The sequence below is a fragment of the Triticum urartu genome, chromosome 2 (genome assembly GCF_003073215.2).
Source record: "Triticum urartu cultivar G1812 chromosome 2, Tu2.1, whole genome shotgun sequence".
Classification (NCBI taxonomy): domain Eukaryota; kingdom Viridiplantae; phylum Streptophyta; class Magnoliopsida; order Poales; family Poaceae; genus Triticum; species Triticum urartu.
The window spans coordinates 485,344,087-485,355,185 of NC_053023.1; positions in this window are offsets into that span (position 1 = coordinate 485,344,087).

Consider the following 11,099-nt stretch of genomic DNA (forward strand, 5'->3'; position numbering starts at 1 on the left):
AATAGAAGCAAGACCAATAATTTCATCTTTACTAGGCAATTCTTTATCATGGGGTTGTCTACGAAATTTAGCAAAATTAAACTCATGAGACATATCCCCTAAACCAACAGAAACAATATCCTTATTGCAGTCTATCTTAGCATTAACAGTATTCAAGAAGGGTCTACCAAATATAATGGGACAAAAGTCATCTTGTGGGGAACCAAGAACAAGAAAATCAGCAGGATATTTAACTTTCCCACACAAGACTTCAACATCTCTAACAATCCCAACTGGTGAAATAGTGTCTCTATTGGCAAGCTTAATTGTAACATCAATTTCCTCTATCTCAGCAGGTGCAATATCATGCATAATTTCTTTGTATAAGGAATGAGGTATTGCACTTGCACTAGCACCCATATCACATAAGCCATGATAGCAATGATCTCCTATTTTAACAGAAATAACAGGCATGCCTACAACAGGTCTATGTTTATTTTTAGTATCAGGTCTAGCAATTCTAGCAGATTCATTGCAGAAGTAAATAACATGCCCATCAATATTATCGGCCAAGAGATCTTTAACCATAGCAACACTAGGTTCAACTTTAATTTGCTCAGGGGGTTTGGGTGTCTTAATATTACTTTTGTTAACCACAGTTGAAGCTTTAGCATGATCCTTTATTCTAACAGGGAAAGGTGGTTTCTCAATATAAGCAGTAGGAACAACAGGATCATTATAAGTGATAGTCTTTTCTTCAACTTTAATAGGTGCAACTACTTTTACTTCAATGGGAGGATTATATTTAAACCACTTCTCCTTAGGGAGATCAACATGAGTAGCAAAGGATTCACAGAAAGAAGCTACTATCTCAGAGTCAAGTCCATATTTAGTGCTAAATTCACGAAAAGCATCGGTATCCATAAAAGATTTAACACAATCAAACTTAGGTGTTATACCTGACTCCTTACCTTCGTCGAGGTCCCAATCTTCAGAGTTGCATTTAATTCTTTCCAATAAATCCCATTTGAATTCAATAGTCTTCATCATAAAAGATCCAGTACAAGAAGTATCGAGCATGGAGCGATTACTGAGAGAAAGCCGAGCATAAATTTTTTGAATAATCATTTCTTTTGAGAGCTCATGATTGGGGCATGAATATAACATTGACTTAAGCCTCCCCAAGCTTGAGCGATGCTTTCTCCTTCGCGAGGCCAAAAATTATATATATGAACAAGATGCATAGGATAAAACTTCTGATGAAATTCCAATTTCAATCGTTGGTAGTTCCATGATCCAATATCATCACATAGCCTACCATGTCAATGCATCTCCCTTCAAAGATAAAGGGAAGACCTTCTTCTTGATAACATCCTCGGGCATACCTGCAAGCTTAAATAATCCACAAACTTCATCCACATAGATTAGGTGCAAATCAGGGATGTAATGTTCCGTCACCTGTGAAAGGATTAGCTAGCAGTTTCTCTATCATACCCGAAGGAATTTCAAAGTAAACATTTCAGTAGGTTCAGTAGGTTGAGGAGCAACTCTTTGCTCTACTGGTCGGGGTGAAGATACCCCGAACAAGCCCCTCAAAGGATTATGTTCCATAGTACAAGTGACAGTAAATTTCAGCACACTATATAAATTTTTCCTTACCAAATTCCACCTACCAAAGGGCTTCACTCCCCGGCAACGGCGCCAGAAAAGAGTCTTGATGACCCACAATGTATCAGTATCGTAGTCCTTTCGATAAGTAAGAGTGTCGAACCCAACAGTGAGCAGAAAGTCTTCATATGATGACATTAAGTCTTTGAAGTTATGACAGTCTATTTACGGAGTTAGTCTATCTTCACGGTCGATATCACTAGAGATATAAATATATTGACAATCGTATATGGTTTGCTCAATGAATCGGACGCTGAGATTGATCGATTGCTAGAGATGGCTATAATCTATTATGTGGTATAGACTACTATAAGTAAATATACGCATGTTCGGATATTAGAAAATATAGATATCTCTGATAGTATATATATAGGAGAAAGATAGAGGCGGTACCTCGGACAGGATCAGTCTTAAGTATAGAGTGTGCACCATGTATTACCCGATAGTTGATCTCTATGTACGCACTCGAATTGTAGTGTCAAGGGCGGAACTAGTAGTCACTGAGACTTGCCTACTTTAGCTCTGAGGAGAGCTCTCTAGAGAGATGTTATCTGGCTCTCGCTAACTGTAAATAAAGTAACTAAGTGACCAGAAGAGAATATAGTGACGTGGCATCCGACGGCACCTAATTGGGACCGGGAGACGACGGGCCACTATTCGGTTCGGCCGGGGGACGAGAATCGTGCAAAGATGCGGATTCGAGGCGAATGTCTAGCGGCGTTCCGGCAATTCTACTGCCTCGAGGGAATTATACTGAGTGTCACGCTGCGACGGGTGGAAATCGAGACAGTATGCTCCTGTGAGAGTTCTCGCTGCTGGTGTGGCTTTTGTTAAATGCTGGGACTATATGCACCACTTACCGAACTCGTGTAATCGATGTAAAACCGCGCGGCCCATGTTGGCAAGAGCACAGTTACACCGCAACTCAACAGACCAGAAAGGTTCTAATCAAGACGAAACGCGGCCGATAAGATGCGTATTGTCAGAACTTAGATCGCGAGAGACCCCCTTCCTTAACACTCAGTCTCGCCCACTATGAGCTGACACCTGTCATATATATCGTCAATAATATGGATGGTGCTCTCTCGAACAAGCTTCTGTGTGATGGTAATGAGGAGGATAAAAAGGGCAAAAATCCGCGCCAAAGGTTCGCATTTGGTAGGCACTAGCTTACCTGCATATTTTCGTGTGTATCTACTACCTATACCCTGACGCCCGTTAGGGCGCACACAGGGCCTTAAACTTGACCGAGTCCTGTGTTCCGATAAACAGTGCGATAAGAGGTAAGAAAAGTGTCAATGTAAGATCAGGACCCGTTCCACACCATGACATGCCGACCGCCACGCGCTGACCCACCCTCAGACTAAGTCGCAGGAAAGACAAGAACATGGTCACGGATTCTTGCTCAGCTCGACTCAGCATATATGTCACCTAGACCGAATAACCGAAATGCATTCGCTGGCTCGCATCGCAGGCCTACCTCCGCACACGTTTACAGCCATGGAACGCCGGACTCGCAAGACGTCGATATCTTCATGGTTGGATTCGTGCTCGGAGGAGAGCAGGGTCGCAAAGGGAGTGTGGCTTGCCGCAGCGCAAGCGCCTCTATAGTCAGGATGTCTGTGTGTCGTTGTACATGCGTCTCGGGAGGCTTGCTCGCTCATCGGGCAGAAGGCGTGGTATTTACAGGTGTGCCATGACAGCTGTGTGTGGCGGCCGATGCGTGAGAACAATCAGTTGACTTGCACTATTGTCTTGGCTGCCTACCGGTCAAGCTCCTCCTTAGCCGGGCCGTCTTCGTGAGCATACGCGATGTATGTTTACCGCGCTTCTCTAGCCTAAGCAACCCCGCCAAAGCATCGTGCTACTGAGAGGGTCTTGTCTCTGATCGTGCCTTTGGAGACTGGAGATATAGATAAAGATCTTTGGGAATGACCCTAATGATAGCGTAACCACGGGGTCAGGACTTTGGATGGATGCCATCGCGTGCAAAGGGTCCTGTAGCCGCGGGCATTACTGTGACTGCCACTATGCTTATCAAGTGAGGCGTATACACTAGGGTACCCCTTACTCTGTGAGGTACGGACTCAGACAGTTGATGCTCCGACCTTGGGGCAACATGTTGAGCAACGGGTGCCAATTTCGCACGCCGCTGTTTGCGGTCCCTCCAGGCCCAAAGAGCAGACGAAGCTCTACTGTGGTCACGTCGTACGCCGTAATTGTACTCTCCGTGATCGCACACGCAGCCGCTCACAGACCGTACCGTGGGACGACGCCGCCTTGATAAGATTGGTTCCGTCACGCGGTCTCCGGCCTCGCTGGCGGGGGCGTTTGGTTCACGATCGAGCTCATCGCTCTCATGAATTTTTTTCGCGCTCCGCACTCGCACAAGAACCTCCAATATAAGCCAAAGATCGGCGCAGTCAGCACGGGCCACCCAGGGGGGCCGCAGACGCGGTCATGGGGAGAGGAGTGGCGTGCCCGGGGGTAAGGAGCGCTCGCGGTCCGTATATTTCTTATCTCGCTAACGTGCGGAGACGTCACGGCGCCTCAGGTGCTCCGCGTCTGTGATCAAGCAGGGAAAAAACGGGGGCAGTTCGCACATTCCGCGCGTCTGGTACTCCCGTTGCTGTTCCAATCTCAGAAATCTCTCTTTGCCGCCAATCTCACTCACCTTCTTTAAATAATTCAGTTTTGGCACCATAAAGTAAGAATCATCAGCAGAGAGAGCAGCGCCCCGCCGCGTCGCGCAGTCTCTCCAGAGCGGAGCATCTCTCTAACGCAGCAGATCGGGACAGAACACTATCCTGCGCACTGCCTCTCTTTAGACTACTATGTGGCTCCTCCATTATTGGTCTCGAATATCGCGAGAGTTCAGTGACACGTCGAGCGCACGTGAGCCCGCAGCTGGCTCTCATTGGCGAAAACGTGGTCAGGTGCGAGAAGGAGCAGGCAGTTACCCACGGGCCACTCCAAGATGACTTGTCTGCAGATATGGGAAGCTGAGGGTGTAAATATCTACCACTAGTTCATTGAGAGTCGCGGATGAAACTCGGAGACACAAAGCGCATCCTCGGGCACTATCAAGAGAACTCGCCCGAATGTCTGAATGGCCTATATGGAAGAAAGGCCCCGAACAATGCGATGACCCTTGGACTATCTCTCGCCCTCTGTTCTGTCAAAACTGGCGGGCTCTGCCCCGCCTTTCTCTGATTTCCATCTCTGTGACATTATTGAATCAATCCTAACTGACGTATTTCACGGAGTCGCCTTGCAAACTCCGAGCCACTTGAATTGTCCCCTGATCATCAAGGCAGTTACATTCGCACATCGTTTCTGGAAACTACGTAATTGGTCAGGCGCTTCCTTCCCACGTAGCCCTCGACCCGACGCACATTTCGTGCTCAAAAATAACACCAACCCGGAGTAGACGCTAAACGTATTGTCGATAGGCACAGTGCTCTCATCAATCTTTAGGACTGAGATTAAGGCAGACTTATGATCTACCGAATGTTGATGGCCATGTCTACAAGGGGAAACCATCTGGTCAAGTTCCTGAGGTAAGTATCATAGTGATTGGAAGAGGTTCCGTCTGGCCTTAGAGCTTGGTTGATCTGGGGGATGTTGGAAGGTGCAGAGTTTGGTTATGTCTGCAAGTGACTTTGCAAACAGAAAGAAGGTGAGAAAAAAGCAATAAAATATGCCCAATCTCCCAACCATCATGTACTTCATTCTCCCTCTGAATCTGAGAAACTCGCTCATAGAGCCCCCACAAGATAGAACATGCGCAGGGCGTCAATAAGGGACAGAATTGTATTTTGTGAGTTTGGGAGTGGCAACAAGGAGCTGGCATCTTGGGCACAAAAAGTATTTTCTAAAATTAACGGCTGTTGAACACCGGACCAGGCAGACAAGACTCCTGGCTGCCGTTCAGGCTTTGAACAACATAAAGTCGCAGGTAAAGACCCTCCTTGCGGCCATTCAGCGCCTATGCCCAGGTGCTTAATCGTGTCAGAGCGGATATGCACTGTTGGCGCAGACTTCCTTTCGCTGCGCCGCCAGGTGCCAGTCCCCGTTGCCGCATTCGCCACCCATCTGCAGGAACGGGGGAGGTATGGCGCTCAAGTCACCTGTTTAGGTGAGTTGAGAGAAAACAGACGGAAACATGGCCAGATTATGGAGGCTGCGCGCTCCTGTGGTGCGCATAAGCAAACTAACATCGTATACGTTTCATCACATGATCCTCAGGACTCAGATTGCAATGGCTCCGGTCACGCCGCCAGCTGTTCAATATTATCGACCCCCAACATCCCGAAGCTGTTCTCTAAAAGGGTGTAGCAGTGGGTAGGTTGGTTTTCGGTAGGCCTAAACCAATTATCAAAAAACATTATCTGCCTTACGCAGACGACACAGATGCGATCGATAGATGTCACCACGCCAACGAGGGGTATGATGGTGTCCTGATCTTGACGTATTCTCCTAGAGAACTTCCTAAGGGGCAAACTAAGGATCCCGAGGACGCAGACAGGCTGGGCTGGAATGCGATGATAACCGATGACTAGAGGTATGTCAAGTCGATCGGTGTTTTTGCACAAGAGTGATCAATATGTGCAGACCTCGATAAGGAGTTTCTATTGTGAGGTCAACAGTATCCAATAGGGAAAATGGTAACGGCTATTTACTATAGTACTCGGTCACCCGTTTCATCCGATGTTAAATGTCGTGGACCCTGCTAATAGTTGTCGTCCCGTTCGGACTTATTATCCAGTCCTATCGTTCTAGAGCAATAGACTTGGTTTAATTACACCCGACCTCGAGGAACTCCACAGAATATCATACATGTGTGAAACATAGACAAACCCACGCAAGTGGCATCAAGTGTCGCGCGAAGTGCAGAGATTCTGCCGTGCTATCCATGGTGACACCGATCAGCGTGGTCGTCATGTTGGAATCAATTTAGGATATGAATTACGTTTAAGCTCATCCTGAAATAAGGGGCAAACTTCGCCGTTAGAACTCGCTAGCCATGACCGTTTGTCTCAGATTTATGATTCTAAGGAGGATGAAATTCAAACCCATATATTGTAGTGGAGGCAAGGGAATCGGGAGTCGCATGGATTTGACGCCCCTTGACCCATTGCCAGTTAGCATAGCACTTGAACGTCACGCTATTAAGGGTGTATTGTATGTGATGATTTCATCTGCTGTGGATTCAATATCTTGTTGTGGTCTACTGAGGCTTTAACAGTGTGTCCTCTTTTACGGTGAACTTCCTAGTATAATAGAAGAAGTATATCTGGGGAGGCCGGCAGATGGGGACCAGGGAGGGGTCCGATCTTACGGACCGGGAGAGAGGCGGCAAGGGAGACGGACAGTTTCTATGTGTGCTTCTACCCAAACGTCACACCTTCCGGGATTGTGGAAGACTCCCCTCCAATCGGCTATTCCAACTAGGATTCCCACGTAAAACTGGCGCATAGAGAATGTGGTGGAAAGAGGGAGAGGGGGCTGCTCCACCTCTACCTCCAGTCCTTAAACATAGTAGGTGTACTATCCTGGGAGAGAGGGTCGAGTATGATGGTGGGGTAGGCGTTGGCCGTACGCAAGCAACACTTTCGCTATGGCCCGGGACGAGTTAAGGACCTTTCTGCCTATTGCCACCTATTATGTGCCTTGCCACATGATATAGGGCCATATTGGATCCCGTATTAGTCGGGGGGGAGAGGGTTATCTTTTTCGCTTCCGGAGGCCTCTTCCGCGTCCTCAATCCCCGCGGTACAAATCGCCCAATTTCTAATCGCCGGGAGTAAACGTCTTAGCCATACATTATCATCCGTATGATCAAAAACATAGGGCTGCCTTTGCGTCACTTAAGCAATATATCAAAATATAATTTAAGTCATCGACATTTCGAACTGGACTACATTCATGAGTTTAGTCTAGATGGAAATTGATGTGACTTCACGGAAACGAGTGAAGTAGAGACTTGCGGTAAATACAGATTGAACTAGGTATTGAGTATAGATTCACATTTCCCGCGAGGGCGGAATCGAAGACCTGTGTGCATCCGAGGGCAAAGTAACACTTACCGTATCACAGGAGTACATCATTCTCAGAGTGAAATAGGGACTTATTAAAGTCGGGAGACTCACAATTAATGGGAAAATCGTGTCATCCCATGAACCTTAAGCGGACGAGACCTACCGGGTTTCGAGAACAATGTTAGACATTACCCAGAGCAGGTTTCCGCTAATTGGTTTTGACATGCAGCCGGTCATGTTCCTTCGCGTGGTCAACATGTACACTCAGCATAGGATTTAGCCGCGAGACCATGGATGCCGCGACCCGAGTAGGGTCCCGACCAGTAATGCCATACATATTCTATTTAAATCTTTTATTCGTCAGAGCCTCGGCTGGTTGAGGGCGGTCGGTGCGCTACAATCAACATAAGAGAGCCCGGCCGAAGAAGCAGGCTACACATGGTGGCGGTTCCCGCGTTTGGGGAGAGTCATCGTGGCCGGTCAGTTAATAGCAAAAGCCGCTATAATTAAAATTGGGCTGGGATGACTCGTGGCAGTATGCCAACCTGTGGGCATGTCCTGGCGACGATATTGGTGAACTGCACTGTGCCGTGGTATATCGAATAGGCGTTGGACGAACATCTCAATTAGTCCGTAGGTTTCCAGTGGCAACTGTCCCTTATAGCCATGGGAGATGACTTAAGGTTTCGATGTGACAGTTATAAGTGTTGCAGGTGGCAAGAGGTGGACGAACCGTATAGTCGTTTATCAGTGTGGCAGGGGTGCTTTTTGAGTAGGCCTACGCGGACGTCAGAAGGATGTCGGTGAAAGGTCAGACCAGGCGGAGTTACGGCGGCTGTCGGACAAGGCTTTCATGACTACACGGTTTATATACCCAGGATAGAGCTTCGCGCGTGGTCACGTAACTCACCATGCATACTCCACAACGATCGGAGCTTTGGTTAGAGCGATCGGAAGAGGTACGCATCAGATAAGACGGAGCTTGTGTTTTTAAAGGACTGTCGCCAGATTTCACCAGGTTACTACCCGCGCGCCGCCGCCCGCGCCTCGCCGGAAATAGTAGATTGGGATGCGTGGTGTGTAGGGAGGCGGGGAAGCAAGCTGCCATCGTGGTACGTTGTAGGGGCTAAGCTACACAGGATTCAACATATCGAAGCTCACACTATATCTTGCATCTGTAGGTAGCCATATTCCGGCGCAGTGTTAAGGACGGACTCGGAAAGGTCTTCGCTGAGTGCAGCGAGGAGATGCGTGCGCTGGTTGATAAATTTGTGATGTGTTTTCTACGCATAGGAGTGGAGCGATCACACGGGGCGGACGGGTATGAAGGGAGATGGGTGGAACCCCGGCCGTAGAAGTTGGGAAGCGTAATGATTGCGCGAGGCGCTCACGGCGCGAGGCTGCGGGCCGAAAACGCCGCGTAAGCGGGCGGCGGGTGACCGGATCGGCGGTTCGTCCCCGAGTCGCCACTCCACTCCGGACGCGCCCTGGGGGAGAGGCCACCGAGGAGGAGAGCCATAAATATAGACATAAGAGGGCTCGCTCTGGGGGGGAGGCCGCGGAGCTAGCATGAGTCGGCTGCGCGACGTGCGCGCTGGGTGGTCGCCAACGTCGGGCGGGGGGCGCAGCGGGGTGGCAAGCCGAGACACGCCAAGGCGGCTAGGAGGGGCGGCACGCATGCGGGGGGTCGACAGCTCCTCCAAGAGGGGGCCAGGGGGCGGGCCCCACAGAGGATGGGACAGGCTGCATGCGCAAGTGCGCCGGGTGCAAGGCGTTCGATGGGGAGCCCGCGTCACGCGGGTGGGGCCACTCCAGGAGGGAAATCAGGCGCGGGGGTAGCGTGGTGAAATAATCGGGAAGGATAACAGAGGTACATGCATTGAGGCCCACAAAGTAAAGCTGTTCGTAGAAGTAGATCAAACGGCAGGCGGTATACAGTCTAAGACTGGTCTGTTTGGCAGACAGGCCCGGTGAGCGAGCGGGATCTGTAGCACCGATATCCGCTTAAGTTGGAGGGGTATTGCCGATGAAAGATAGCATAGCGAGCTCAGACACGACGGTGGCGATTTGTGAGGAGCGGATCGGGCAATAGCTAGGTATATGCAAAGGAACCCGAATACGCAAGCCATCATACGATGGGCGGCGTACGAAGAGGAAGATGCGTGATGGCTGGCATAGCTTCCACGCGTGGGCGGCACAGGGCGCAGGTCTAAGGAGAAGAGAAGCAGTAGCAGAGTGCCGTCCGGGTTATCATACAGCCTCTGGTCCGGTTGCTGATTGGAACGTACCGGGTGTGGTGGCCTCACCAACAAGGCCGGAAATAAGAAAGCCCATTGCACCATCAGATATCACTTCTTCTCTCTTCGCTTCCCCGATCCAACTCTCCTCTAACCAAAGAGTAACAACTGAGGAAATATATAACTCCTCAGTCATCAAGCAGATATCAATCACTAATAATATATACAATAAGATATAACACGCGCACACGCGCAGGCAGTCCCTCTATGAAAAATAGAACCACCGCCAATAGCGACTATTCACTCACACCGTCGGGTGGCTAAGCGGTGGAAGAGATATAGAGATGGCGGTCATGTGCAATCATGCATCAGATCACCACTCCAAATATATAATAAAAATGATCTTGTGAACACACACACGCATATACCCCATTAATCCAACACTAAAACTCACTCACCCTTGGCGGTCACGCTTTCGCTCGCATCATCACGCGCAAAGATATATACATACAGATGGGGCGGCGAAAACCATAACTCCGTCCATACACTTCAACTCATCTTAACCCACGAGCTAGTCAAAGTTACGAAGGCATACCAGGTGATACACTATGCCTTTGCTCTACATAATAGATACTCTCACACATTATTATGTTTCCCCCCCTGTTAGAATAACATATTTCTATAGCTTGAATAATGCAAAGTTTTATGCATCGCATTCAATGAGGAACTGATAATCAACTTTTATATTGCCTTCTTCAGGATGCATAACTCTCCTCTAGTCATACCACCTTGCATTCGCCTCCCTAGAAGCTAATCTTCACAATAACCGTACAATATGGGCACTCTTGCATAACACATACGATAACTCAATCTAGAACTATGTGCATAGCAAAGGAGCTGATGGCCAGAACCGGCAGTCCGTGGTCGAGCAGGTGGCGAAGGAGCACTTGTGCCCGGGACCCATGGACATTGGTAAGGCCTGGATCATTCTACCAGACTTTACGCACTCTGTGGAAAAGTCAAATGCAGAGGGCTTAGTCACTCTGGAATCTCTTCGGGCCTCTTGAGCAACCATTCGATCCGTGATATGTATGTCGCTTGGCAAATGCGTCTATGTCCTTCCCCCACTCTTGGACCCCTAGACTCCTACCATACACGTGATGGACCACTTTTC